The sequence below is a fragment of the Gossypium hirsutum genome, chromosome D06, assembly GCF_007990345.1.
Source record: "Gossypium hirsutum isolate 1008001.06 chromosome D06, Gossypium_hirsutum_v2.1, whole genome shotgun sequence".
Classification (NCBI taxonomy): Eukaryota; Viridiplantae; Streptophyta; class Magnoliopsida; order Malvales; family Malvaceae; genus Gossypium; species Gossypium hirsutum.
In genome coordinates, this window is record NC_053442.1 from 17,885,214 (window position 1) to 17,897,245 (window position 12,032).

Sequence of the window (12,032 nt, forward strand, 5' to 3'; positions counted from 1 at the left end):
TGTAGTTCAACATTCTTTATAGGAAATTACACATAAAGACATGTTGGAACTACGCCTTGTTCAAGATGATAGATTTCATAGGATAAGTGAAAATAGAATCTTGTAGCTTGATGAACTAGATAAATGACAGGCAAATGCTTATGCAAACTCAAGAATGTCCAAGAAAGATACAAAGTGACACCATGATGCTCATTTAAAGAGGACAAACCAATTCATAGCTAGAGATAGAGTGCTGCTATACAATTTAAGGCTACAAATATTCTATGGAAAACTTAAGTCAAGATGGTCGGGTCTATTTGTAGTAAAACACGTGTTTCCATCTGGACAAATTGAGGTAACACATCTTGAATATGACACATTTAAGGTAAACGATCATTGTATCACACTCTATCTTGGCAGTGATGTTGATAATGGGAAAGAGGAGTTCCAACTACAAGATCTTGATTGATCATGTTTTCCATAGGGCAGTTGATCTTTAGACTTTAAACAAACGCTTCTCAGGAGGCAACTCAAGCATTTATATTTTTATTTATTTATAGCATGTGTTGCATATTTTAGTTTTATGTTGATTTTCTTTTCCTTCATTTTAGTTCTTTATTTTTAAAAAAAAAATTTTGAGGTTACTTGCGGATACCACCTCATTTATATATCTTTTTCTGCAGTATTCACACTCTGGACGTTAGTACATCTGGAGGCGGTCAAGTTGTTGGTGCCGTTGTAGGGGAGGCAACGTCTCTAGTTTGATTTTAATTTTTTGCACTTCAGTAAGAATAGTTAGGAAATTTTTAGGTTATATATACAATTTTAACCTTTATTATTACTAATCTTCTCTTTCTAGGTTTAGTGTATGATTCGTAGTAGGGAAACACCTATAAATCCAGTTACAGATCCAGAGAAAATAATTTGGAGAAATCGTCGACACTACAACAGTAACAGCAGATGTAAGATCTACCATCACCTGTTGTAGGCAACGTACCATGCGAGATTTCACTATTCGACGACGCTAACGATAACACTTTAGGAGACCCACCAACACTACCATATCTATCTGTAAACTTACACATGGCTCGTAACGAGAGAACCCTAAGAGATTACGTATTACCAAGTCTGGACATGGTTCAGGAGAGCATAACGATGCTAGCTATTACGGCTAACAATTTTGAGATCAAACCGACAATGATTCATATGATTTAGAATAACCTACAATTTAGGGGTACAATGATAGAGGATCCGAATCAACACTTAAAACGATTTCTCTAACTTTGTGATATTTTTAAATACAACGAGGTCACTGATGACGTTATTCGTATTCGGTTGTTCCCCTTTTCTTTGATTGATAAAGCCTTTTCTTGGTTAGACTCGTAGGCACTAGGGTCTATCATGACATGGGATGAGCTCGCTGGAAAGTTCTTATAGAAGTTCTTCCCTATTAGTAAAGTGGTTCAACTAAGAAGAGAAATCGTTGTCTTTAGACAAATGGAAGAAGAAAGTTTTCATAAGGCTTGGGAACGTTTTAAAACGTTGATTTAGAAATGCCCACACTACGAATTCCCTGAGTGGATGCGATTGCAGGTATTTTATAATAGGTTGGATGAAAATGCAAGGTCTGAATTAGATAGAACAGTAGTAGGAGCTCTTATGAATAGAATGTATGAGGATATGTATGAAATAAGTGAAAACATAGTGTTGAACTCCTGTCAGTGGCCTATTGAATGATTTACTTATGGCCAGACTTAAAATGTGAAAATCAATGGTGAGACTGAAATTTTTAAATGTGATTATTGATTTGCTGAAATTTGGTATAGCAGATTAAACTAGTTTTCACACTTAATGGGCCTGAATACAGGCATTTTCATTACATTTTAGTTAAGTTTCTTTAGTTTTACTTACATTCAATAAAATGTGTAAATTGAGTCTTTTATTGACCCTAAGGGCAGAATGAGGCCTAAGGGAGAGCTAGCGTACTTTGTTAGTGTGCAGGAGACCATTAGAAGGCATTTTAGGACGATACTGGATGTTATGTCACAACATGAGAGGACTGGTGTCGCAACATAAGGAACAAAATGAAAAAAATTCAAGTCTGCCTTTGATTTCACAACACAGGTTGAGGGTGTCGCGACATACCCCTGAAGATGGCTACAAAGGAACATACTAGTTGCTGTGTTGCGACACAGGTCTTAGTGTGTTGCGACATCGACTCTAGGACAAAAATGTGATACGAAGTAAGGGTGTTTGCGTCTGAATAATTGAAATTAAAGCTTGGAAACGTCAACTAACCTAGGGTTATGGATGACGACCACCTAAAGGCTATAAACAGGCTCATTTGACACATGTTAAGGACACCTTTAAATTAACCTAGTTTGTTTTCCTTTATATTAGTTTCATTTTATTTATTAGGTTTCAATAGTTTTAGTTTACTTGTTCGTTGTTTTCTTCCAAGAGATCTGAATTGTGGAATCATTCAACTTTGTGGATTTATGCTTAATATCAATACAATCAGACTTTTTCATTTACCCTATCTTTTTTATTTAATTAGCATCCTTTCTTTTTACATCAATTATATATTGTTTATGAATGGCATGACGAGCTAATCCTTCTATAGGGGATTAGCGAGTAGAGGTATAATCTGTTAACTATTTTGTAGGGTTACTCAACGGATCAACTGCTTGGAAAAGGAAGAACGTGAAACAAACCCTAGGCCTAACAACCTTGGGAAGTCATTAAGGTGGGAATTAACCCAAAATTGGTATTGCACATTTGTGAACACCTTAACCCCAGGCCAATTTGGACTTGTGAGGCCTAAATATAAGTAGTTATTGCTAACTTGTTATGTTAGTGAAAGATCAGAAGATCTTGCTATGGTAGCAACTAGTTGATTGATGAGGAACCCGAAGTGACAGTTGATAGAGATTACCAAAGCGAGCTAACCACCCACAATCAGATTTGATTTATTCTTCCTTTTTAATCTCTTGAATTTTATCTTTTGAATGTTGTTTTATTTTTATCATTATAAAACCCCCAAAATCTTTTATTTTATATTCTTCATACTATAATTGAATCTAAAGTACTAATTAGATCTTCTAGTTCTTAAGTTATAATTGATCTAACACTCACCTTCCTTATGTACGATCCTCAGAGTACTCACCCACTCCATTATAAAACTATATTACAACTAGACCCGTATACTTGCAAATACTACCTCGTAATACTATTTTTTATTGTAGTATTCACACTCCTGACGGTAGTACGTTTGGAGGCGGTCAAGTTGTTGGCGTCGTTGCCGGGGAGGCAATGTCACTAGGTTAATTTTAATTTTTGCACTTAATTAGAATAATTAGAAATTTTTTAAGTTATAGGTACAATTCACACATAGGTTATTAACAATATGCAGATTTGAGGGACATTATTTGATGTAAATTGGCTAAGGTCTTGCATTTCCCAACCTGTTATCTATAGTCCACATTTTAAATTAAGTCCTACTCTACTAACATGGATCTCTAAGAATGTCAGGTTTGCCAATCACATCAATGAAGATCCTATTGCATTTTTGATGAAATTTGACCTTATATACAGTACTGTTAGTTATGCAGGAATTCCATCTGAGGCTATAAAGTTATTATAAATTCCATTTGTGTTAGATGGAAAGGAAAAAAATATGGCTAGAAGCACTTCCTCCAGACACTATCATGACATGGAATGATTTCGTGCAGTTATTCCTTCGCCGAGTGTTGCCTATGACTAAGGTATTAAGTAGTTACACTCAGTGATTTTATTTCCAATAGGACATCGTTGATATTTTGGGACAAGCATGGGAAAGATTCAATTCAATTTTAAGGTCTATATTAGGCGTTGTTATACATTTTTCAGTTCAAATACATCATACATCATTTTTACTATGGGTTGGATAGCCAGAATAGACAAAAATTGGATATCATTACCAGGGGCGAAGTATTTGGACGAAAACTCAGGAGGATGTAATGGAGATATTGGAAAGATACAACATCATTGAATCAACCTGGGAAGAATTTCATGAAATACAATTTCAAGGACTAGAATCTGTGGAACATAGAGAGAAAGAATGCAATCAATTAGAGTTTAGTGCAAAAGAATCAACGAGTTAAGAAATAGAAGAGGAAGGGGACAGTGTGGAATAGGAGAATCACCATATGGCAACTCAATTGGACTCGTGGAGACATAATAAGGATCAGCCAAAGCAAATGATCCAAAACTTAGCGAAGATGGTACCATCTATTGCCAATCCTCTAGGGTTAAAACTAAAGCTCTTGCCTAATCATTTAAAGTATGGATATTTAGGGAAACAAAATACCTTACCAGTAATTATTACCGCAAGTCTAGACACCAAATAGGAAGAAACCTTATTAAATGTCCTAAAAATGCATAAAAAGCGATAGGATGGACAATTTTTGATATTAAAGGAATCAATCCTACTTTTTGTTAGCATAGGTTTGAATAGAGGAGAGAAAAAAACTGGTGGTAGACGGTTAGTAAAGACGTAATCTAGACATGAAAAAGGTGGTCAAAAAGGAATTGCTTAAATGGCTAGATGCAGGAATTATTTACGTTATTTCTATAGTTTGTGGGTTAGCCCAACCCAGTGTGTTCTAAAAGAGGGAGGTCTAACTGTAGTCGACAAGGGGGTCTTCCCAGCACAAGCATCTTGGCAAAGAAAAAACGGATAGCTTATGAATCAAAAAATTACATTTGGGATAAACCATATGTGTTTTGACAATATACAAATCAATTAGTCCGGCGATGTGTAGCGGAGGAAGAGGTATAAGATATTTTACAAGGTTGTCACACATCTTCTTGTAGAGGACATTTTAGTGGAAAAAGGATAGCTTAAAAAAATACTACAATTAGGGTTTTATTGGCCAACATTTAATATTGATGCTTATGAATTTGTCTAAGGATGTGATATGTGTCAGAGAATTAGAAATATATCTAAAAGGGATGAAATGCTGCAAATAGGAATAATAGAGGTCAAAGTGTTTGATGTATAGGTAATTGATTTCATGGGACCTTTTCCGAGTTCTTTCGAGAATCAGTATATTCTCCTGGCTATATATTATGTCTCAAAATGGGTTGAAGCTATTGCCTTACCTACTAATGATACAAAATCTATAGTAAGATTCCTCAAGAAAAACATATTCGCCAATTTTGGTACACTATGAGCACTGGTCAGTGACGAACGATCTCATTTTTGTAGTAAGCAGTTCAAAGTAGCATTGGCTAAGTATAACATAAGGCATAGGATGACAATGACATATCACCCATAGGCTAATGGGAAAGCAGAAGTATTTAATCGGGAGATAAAACAAATTTTAGAGAAAATAGTAAACCCATGCCAAAAGGATTTGGCAACCAAGCTAGACGATGCATTTTGGGCTTATAGAATAACATATAAGACTCCATTAGGCATGCCCTTATATAAGCTAGTTTATCATAAAAACTGTCACTTACAAATCGAATTAGAGAGGAAGACATTTTGGACGATCAAAGAATTAAATCTGGACCCTAAATTAGCTAAAAAAGAAAAATTATTCTAACTCCAAGAATTAGAAAAGTTCAGATTTATGGCTTACGAAAATACTAAGATGTATAAGGAGAGGATTAGACTTCGACATGACGCAAAGATCAAAAAATGAGAATTTTTTCCAGGACAGAAAGTATTGCTATTCAACTCAAGGTTAAAATTATTCCATGGAAAGCTTAAGTCAAGATGGACAGGTTCATATACAATACAACAGGTAACCCCTTGTGGGGCAATAGAGTTAATCGAAAAAGGGGGTCAAACTTTCCTTATTAATGGCCAACGAGTAAAACATTATATTGGATGGACTATTAATACTATAGTGGAAGAATAAAACTTACAGTGTAGTGCCCTTTGGGATTTCCAAGACGTTAAGGGAAAACAAACAAACATGAGGGAAGATAAGCAAAAAGGTAACCTATCTGGTGAGTTCACTAAAAATGGAGGAATTTGGCCATCATGTCGTGACAAAGAACAAAATTCTAATGTAGGAATTTGCTTTTGACGTCGCGACATCACCCAGGAATGTTGCGACACCACTGCGTAACCTTATTTTTTTGAATTAACTTAACTACTGACATTTTTGTAATGTAATTGTATTAGAATTCTTGTTCTTTAATTGCTTACTTAGTAGAACTAGATTATAACTCTTGAATAATTTATTCGTTCTTCCTAATATATAAATAGGACATATAGGCACCTTATGATATCATTAACAAAGATCAAATTACACGCAACTCTCTTTTATCAGCAACAAAGGATAATTTGTAGATATAATAAGAATAGATCATCAAATGGCCAGTTTCAGTGTAAGCGCTTCAAGCCCAGCTATTGAATTTCAAGAAAGTGACATGGATAAGTATCTGCAACAATTACAGCCATATACTTTTATTCAATAGAAAGGGAATGGACGAAATTCTGTCTACCAGCCGAAGAACCCCTAATAATTCCTGTGGTGCAAGAATTTTATCTAGCATTAAAACAAAAGGACGCAGCCAGACCATTCTACGAGATGCGCTCCTTTGTAAAGGTCAGAGGGGTTAATGTTCTGGAAACTGAGACGAGTATTTGCCAAATTTATGATGCACCATATTATTATCGTGATTATCTCTATCAAAAAAATTGAAGGAATTCAAAAACATTGATACAAATGAAGTATTGATATTCCTAGCGACAGGGAAAGAGATGTGGACATATCAAATGGGGACAGCAATTCTTGAGATGTTCAATCAGGAGCTAATGACACCAAAGGCCAAGATATGGATGAAATTTGTGTGTTCAAGAATATGACTTATAACAAAGATTTTGAGATTAGTCCAATACAAGTAATCATTACTTATGGGATCCTCTAGAAGAAGAAAATATATATTGGAACCTGGGTATATAAAAACATGGTTGATTGTGCAAGAAATTTAGGAAAGAGAATATTTTTCCCACATCTAATGACGGAACTATGTAAAAAGGCAGGAGTACCCATGGAACGGATGGATAAAACCATGAATCCCCTAAGGAAATTGCTTGGTGATGAACTTATTCAAGCAATTTGTTCTTCTACAGACAAAACTAAAAGAGGAAAGGAGAAAAAGAGGATTTTAGGAAGATAAAGACTAATACTCAAGAGTAATCTAGTAGGATTAGGAGTAGATACATTTAGGAAAACATGAATGCTTATTTCTTTACTTGTATTTTTTTAGGGATTGTATTGAATTTTAGGGTAATGCAAACATGTTTTTTGGATATGGATAAAGATATAATTATTTTTTTTTGAATTTTGTTTAAATCTTTCATTAAAAAACCCCAACATGGAGAAGACCCAAACAAATCAAGCTTCACACGATCAAAGGAGGAAGCACCCAACATTAACCACCACAATTAATAGGGTAACTTTTCTTCTTATCTTTTTATGGGCTACACATCGGGAACAATGTGTCAACTAAAGTGTGTAGGGGGTAACATAGAAAATTTGCTTCAAATTTTTACATTTTCTTTGATTTTTTTCTTGTCATTTGTTTGCTTGAGCTTGTAGAAATTCAAGTGATTGATTAGGAACATGTATATAGGTTGCTTGTGTTTATGAATAAATTTGACATAATGATAGGTGATTTTAAACTTTTGATTATTAGGCTACTAAGTTCTATATGTTACACTAGAAATAGGTATCAAGTAATCAATTGTACCAAGTGATATAGAAAATATAAGGAAATGAGCATGCTAGTACGAATAATAAATAGTTGATTTTGTATTTGTTTGGTTGATTAAAATTGTGCATGTTGAGATATTTAGGGGTGACCTAAGGTATTTTTTGGAACACATTTAGAGCCAAAAAATTGTTCTAATTATATTTCACCTTTAGTACCAATTTTTGAGCCTGTTGATACTTCTTAATGAACCAGATTACAATCCCTAATCCTGAAAATCTCAATTTGTATTTGCCCCTATTTTTTGGTCCTGCATTGCACATTATAGAGGTCTGGCCATATGTATTGAGGGTTAAGTATATACATCATGGTGGAGTTTGTAAAAATAGAGTGAAAATGGAAAGACTAGTGTGATATGAGAATTATAGGTTAGCCTGAAAGTGTAAAACAAAAAGAAAAATCCAAAAAGAAAATCCATACGAGTAGAAAAAGTACTTGAAAAGAAAAAAAGCATTCATGAGCGAGAAAAAAATTGAAAAGGAACAGTGACAAAGTCACAACAATAGAAAAAAACTCATTCATTATTGCACTAAAACTCGTAGGCTAGCCGTAGTTACTATGTTATGCTATGATTTCCTATATAGAGAGACAAGGAAGATAATAGAAGGAGAAATAAAGTGGTGAGCGAGTAAGGGTCACTAAGGGCGAAGAATAGGGATCAATAAGATGTGCCAAACTATTTTCGTGTTTGTAACCCTTTTGATGCTTACTGTTTTTGAATTTCATACCTGTTCTAAGCTTCAGAACGTTACAAGTTGAAAAGTCCTATGTGATCTAAATATCCTTATACATGAATGGACATCATACTAGACATGTGCATAAATGACTATTTGTATTCTGCTCGGATAATCAAAGTACTTGTATGATTTGTAGATGGATTCCAATAGGTGAGACTCTTAATACTTGTTTATTTTGTAACATAATGAACTTAGACACTTGAAGTCAAAGGTGGTAAGTCAACTATTCATCATGTTGAAATTTTTAGTAAGCATGAAATTCATAAGTCATATGCTCTAAAGTCGATACTTGTATCATACATGCTCAATGGTCGTCATATTTTGTTTATGTTGCTTGAGGAAACGCAATGGCTTAAGTGTAGGGGAGTTTGATATGCCGAAATTCGGTGTTGTAGATTAAACTAGTTTTCACACTTAAGGAGCTTGAATACAAGTATTTTCATTACATTTTAGTTAAGTTTCTTTACTTTTTCTTACATTCAATAAAATGTGGAAATTGAGTCTTTTATTAACCCTAAGGGCCAAATGAGGTCTAAGAGAGAGCTAACGTACTTTGTGAGTGTGCAGGAGACCATCAGAAGACATTTTAGGGCAATACTAGACGCTATGTCGCAATACAGGAGGACTGATGTTACAACATAGGGAACAAAATAAAGAAATCTCAAGTCTGCCTTCGATGTCGCGACATAGGCTGAGGGTGTCGCAACATACCCCTGAAGATGGCTACAAAGGAGCATACTAGTTGTTATATCACGACACATGTTTTGGTGTGTCGTGAAATTAACTTTGGGACAGAAATTAGACACGATGTAAGGGCATTTTGGTCTGCACAATCGAACTTAAAGCTCGAAAATGTTAGCTAACCTAGTGTTAAGGATGACGGCCACCTGAAGGTTATAAATAGGCTCCTCTGGCACATGTTAAGGACACCTTGGAATTAACCTAGTTTTTTTCCCTTTATATTAGTTTTGTTTTCTTTATTAGGTTTCGATAATTTTAGTTTATTTTTTCATTATTTTCTTTCAAGAGATTTGAACTGTGGAATCATTCAACTTTGTGGATTTACGCTTAATATCAATACAATCAGGCTCTTTCATTTACTCTATCTTCTCGATGTAATTAACATGATTTCTTTTATACATTGATTATATATTGTTTATGAACAACATAAGGAACTAATCCTTCTATAGGGGATTAGCGAGTGGAGGTATGATCTGTTAACTATTTTGTACGGTTACTCGATGGATCAACTATTTGGAAAAGGGAGAACATGAAACAAACCCTAGCAGCATATTTGGTTGGGGGGAATAGGAATGCATTCCCCCTAATTCAACGAGCCCACCACCAAACTAATGTTTGGTTGGCTGTAATATCATTACAGCCAGAATCGATTCAGGGCTTATTACACCCGTTGGATGTAATAGCCATTCCCTGCCTCAAACGCTGAATAGGGATTCCATTCCCTATTCTTTTTTTCTTTTCCATTTTCAGCCCTTAAGCTTCAACAATCTTCTCCTACGTTTCCCTTCCATTGATTCATCAGGTAATTTTTTTCCTTCTTTATGATTTTTTCTTCTTACCTTTGGGTACTTAAAACTGATTTCTGCCCTCAGCTTCATCTTCTCCTATGTTTCTTTTCTTCATTTTATCAGGAACGAAAAAATGTTTTTTCACTCTTTGCTTAAAACTGATTTCTTGGGTTAGGGTAGGGAAGATCATTTTTTCTTTTCTTTCTACTCCTAACTCTAGAGCAGCTTGACAGGTGATTACCAGTTTCGAAGCAGCTCGCACTTCCTTGTTCATTTTACAGGTTAGTTTTGCTTCTCCTCAAATCTACAATATTTGTTATATTATTCACCAAAATAAACCTCATCCACTTACCTGGTCTTGATCTGAATATTTTGTTCTCCTAATTTTGATTCTTTTTAAAGTATTTCATATGACTTCCATTGGGCTTTTCTTTGACTGATTTTATTGCATGTTTGATTGAACAGATGAAAAGTTTTTAAAGGTGGTTCTCTTCTTGTTCTTTGATTATTTTCCAAATGGCTTGTGATTTCGACTAGTTGAGTTCGATTTATTTGGATTTCTTGAAATTTTCCAGTGATAACATTATGGGTTTTAATATTAAGAGGATGTTAAAATTATGGGTTCTAATGATATATTCACTTTTTTAACATCTTCTATGTTCTGGTGCTTTGATGTCCATATGTTTTAACATCTTCTATACTTTTCTATAGTGATTGTTTTGTTTTGTTTTTTTCTAAAGATATTTCAGATTTTTATTTGATACAGATTTTACTCGTGTAAATATTAAATGAAACAAAATAGATCAATAATTTTAATATATTTAGAGAAAGGGACGCATACACTTGTGTTAATTTTTTTGGAAAAAGTAGATATTTTTTTATTTCTCCAAGTAAACTAGGTAGTAGAAACTTAATAGAATAATGCTGCTGTTACTAGCAGCATTCAGGTGATAAACAAACAACCTGTTTCATTTTCAAACTACATAACTTGGAAGATTACTAGCTACATATCATAGGCAGAAACACAATACAAAACTGCTTATTTGTTTTGGTTTGGTAATGCATGCTTCTACTCTCACTCAACCCTTCATTAGTACTCTAACCAAATTGCTTACTAAATCATTGATACAATTTTTCAATAGTTTGAGTTGTTGGACAGTCCATTCATTCAAAACCTCATATTTTGCTGCAGACTTAGCATCCATGGTTTTTTCAGGTTGAAACCTTGCTCCCCTTTGGTGGTGTATTACCAAACTTCCAGTGTAATTAACTAAATCTATCAGGTAAAACATCACCTGCTACCACATTTTAATTTGTTCTGCATCAGAAATCCCTTTCAAATCCTCTGCTGTGATATTTACTTTTACTGAATCAATGTTACTATCCTTAGAATTACGCAACAACATCATTTCAGCTGTGAAGCCATCGGCAGCACTTAACCGTCCTGGCGCTGAAAACATGAAAGTAAGGCAACTATCAGATGCCATACATGATGAGGTTGGGTAAGTGGACCTTGTTGTCAAAGTTATTTATGACTTTAAACTTAAGAACTTCATTTATATGTGTATATATGCATATAAGAGTGAAAATTAAGAATCCATATTGGATTTCTTAGTTGAAATAATGCCTGTTCCCAAATAAAATGCTTACATCTTTCTTTATGGTGTGTTTTATTTATACGAAATCTGGTTATTAAAAATTTCAGCATTGGGAATAATAAGATATGGATATAAGTATAAATTGGGAGCAGTTTGTGAGAAGAATATCAACTCAGAGTTCCGTTAGCTATTCAAGAGTATGCTAGATTTTTCACTTAATCTTCACATATGCTTCACCAGCTATAAGTTCTTGTTGGTTATTTCCATGTAGTCAATAATGTTGATGTTAATGTGACACTTCAATTTTTTATAATGATTAGGAACAAAGTGATGGGCTAGATTTCAGATAGTCTCTAGGAAATAATAAGATCGGAAGGTAGCATGAGAGCTGAAATTACAGAAGCAATTGTTTCCCACAG

The 12,032-nt window shown here is 34.2% G+C and overlaps 1 non-coding gene across 1 annotated transcript; it reads right to left on the reverse strand.

The window, feature by feature from the left end:
* Positions 1-1,444: 1,444 nt before the first annotated feature.
* On the reverse strand, positions 1,445-1,550 carry LOC121218912 (small nucleolar RNA R71). The gene has a single exon (XR_005915396.1). It is a non-coding gene; the product is annotated as a small nucleolar RNA R71 (small nucleolar RNA).
* Positions 1,551-12,032: the final 10,482 nt, after the last annotated feature.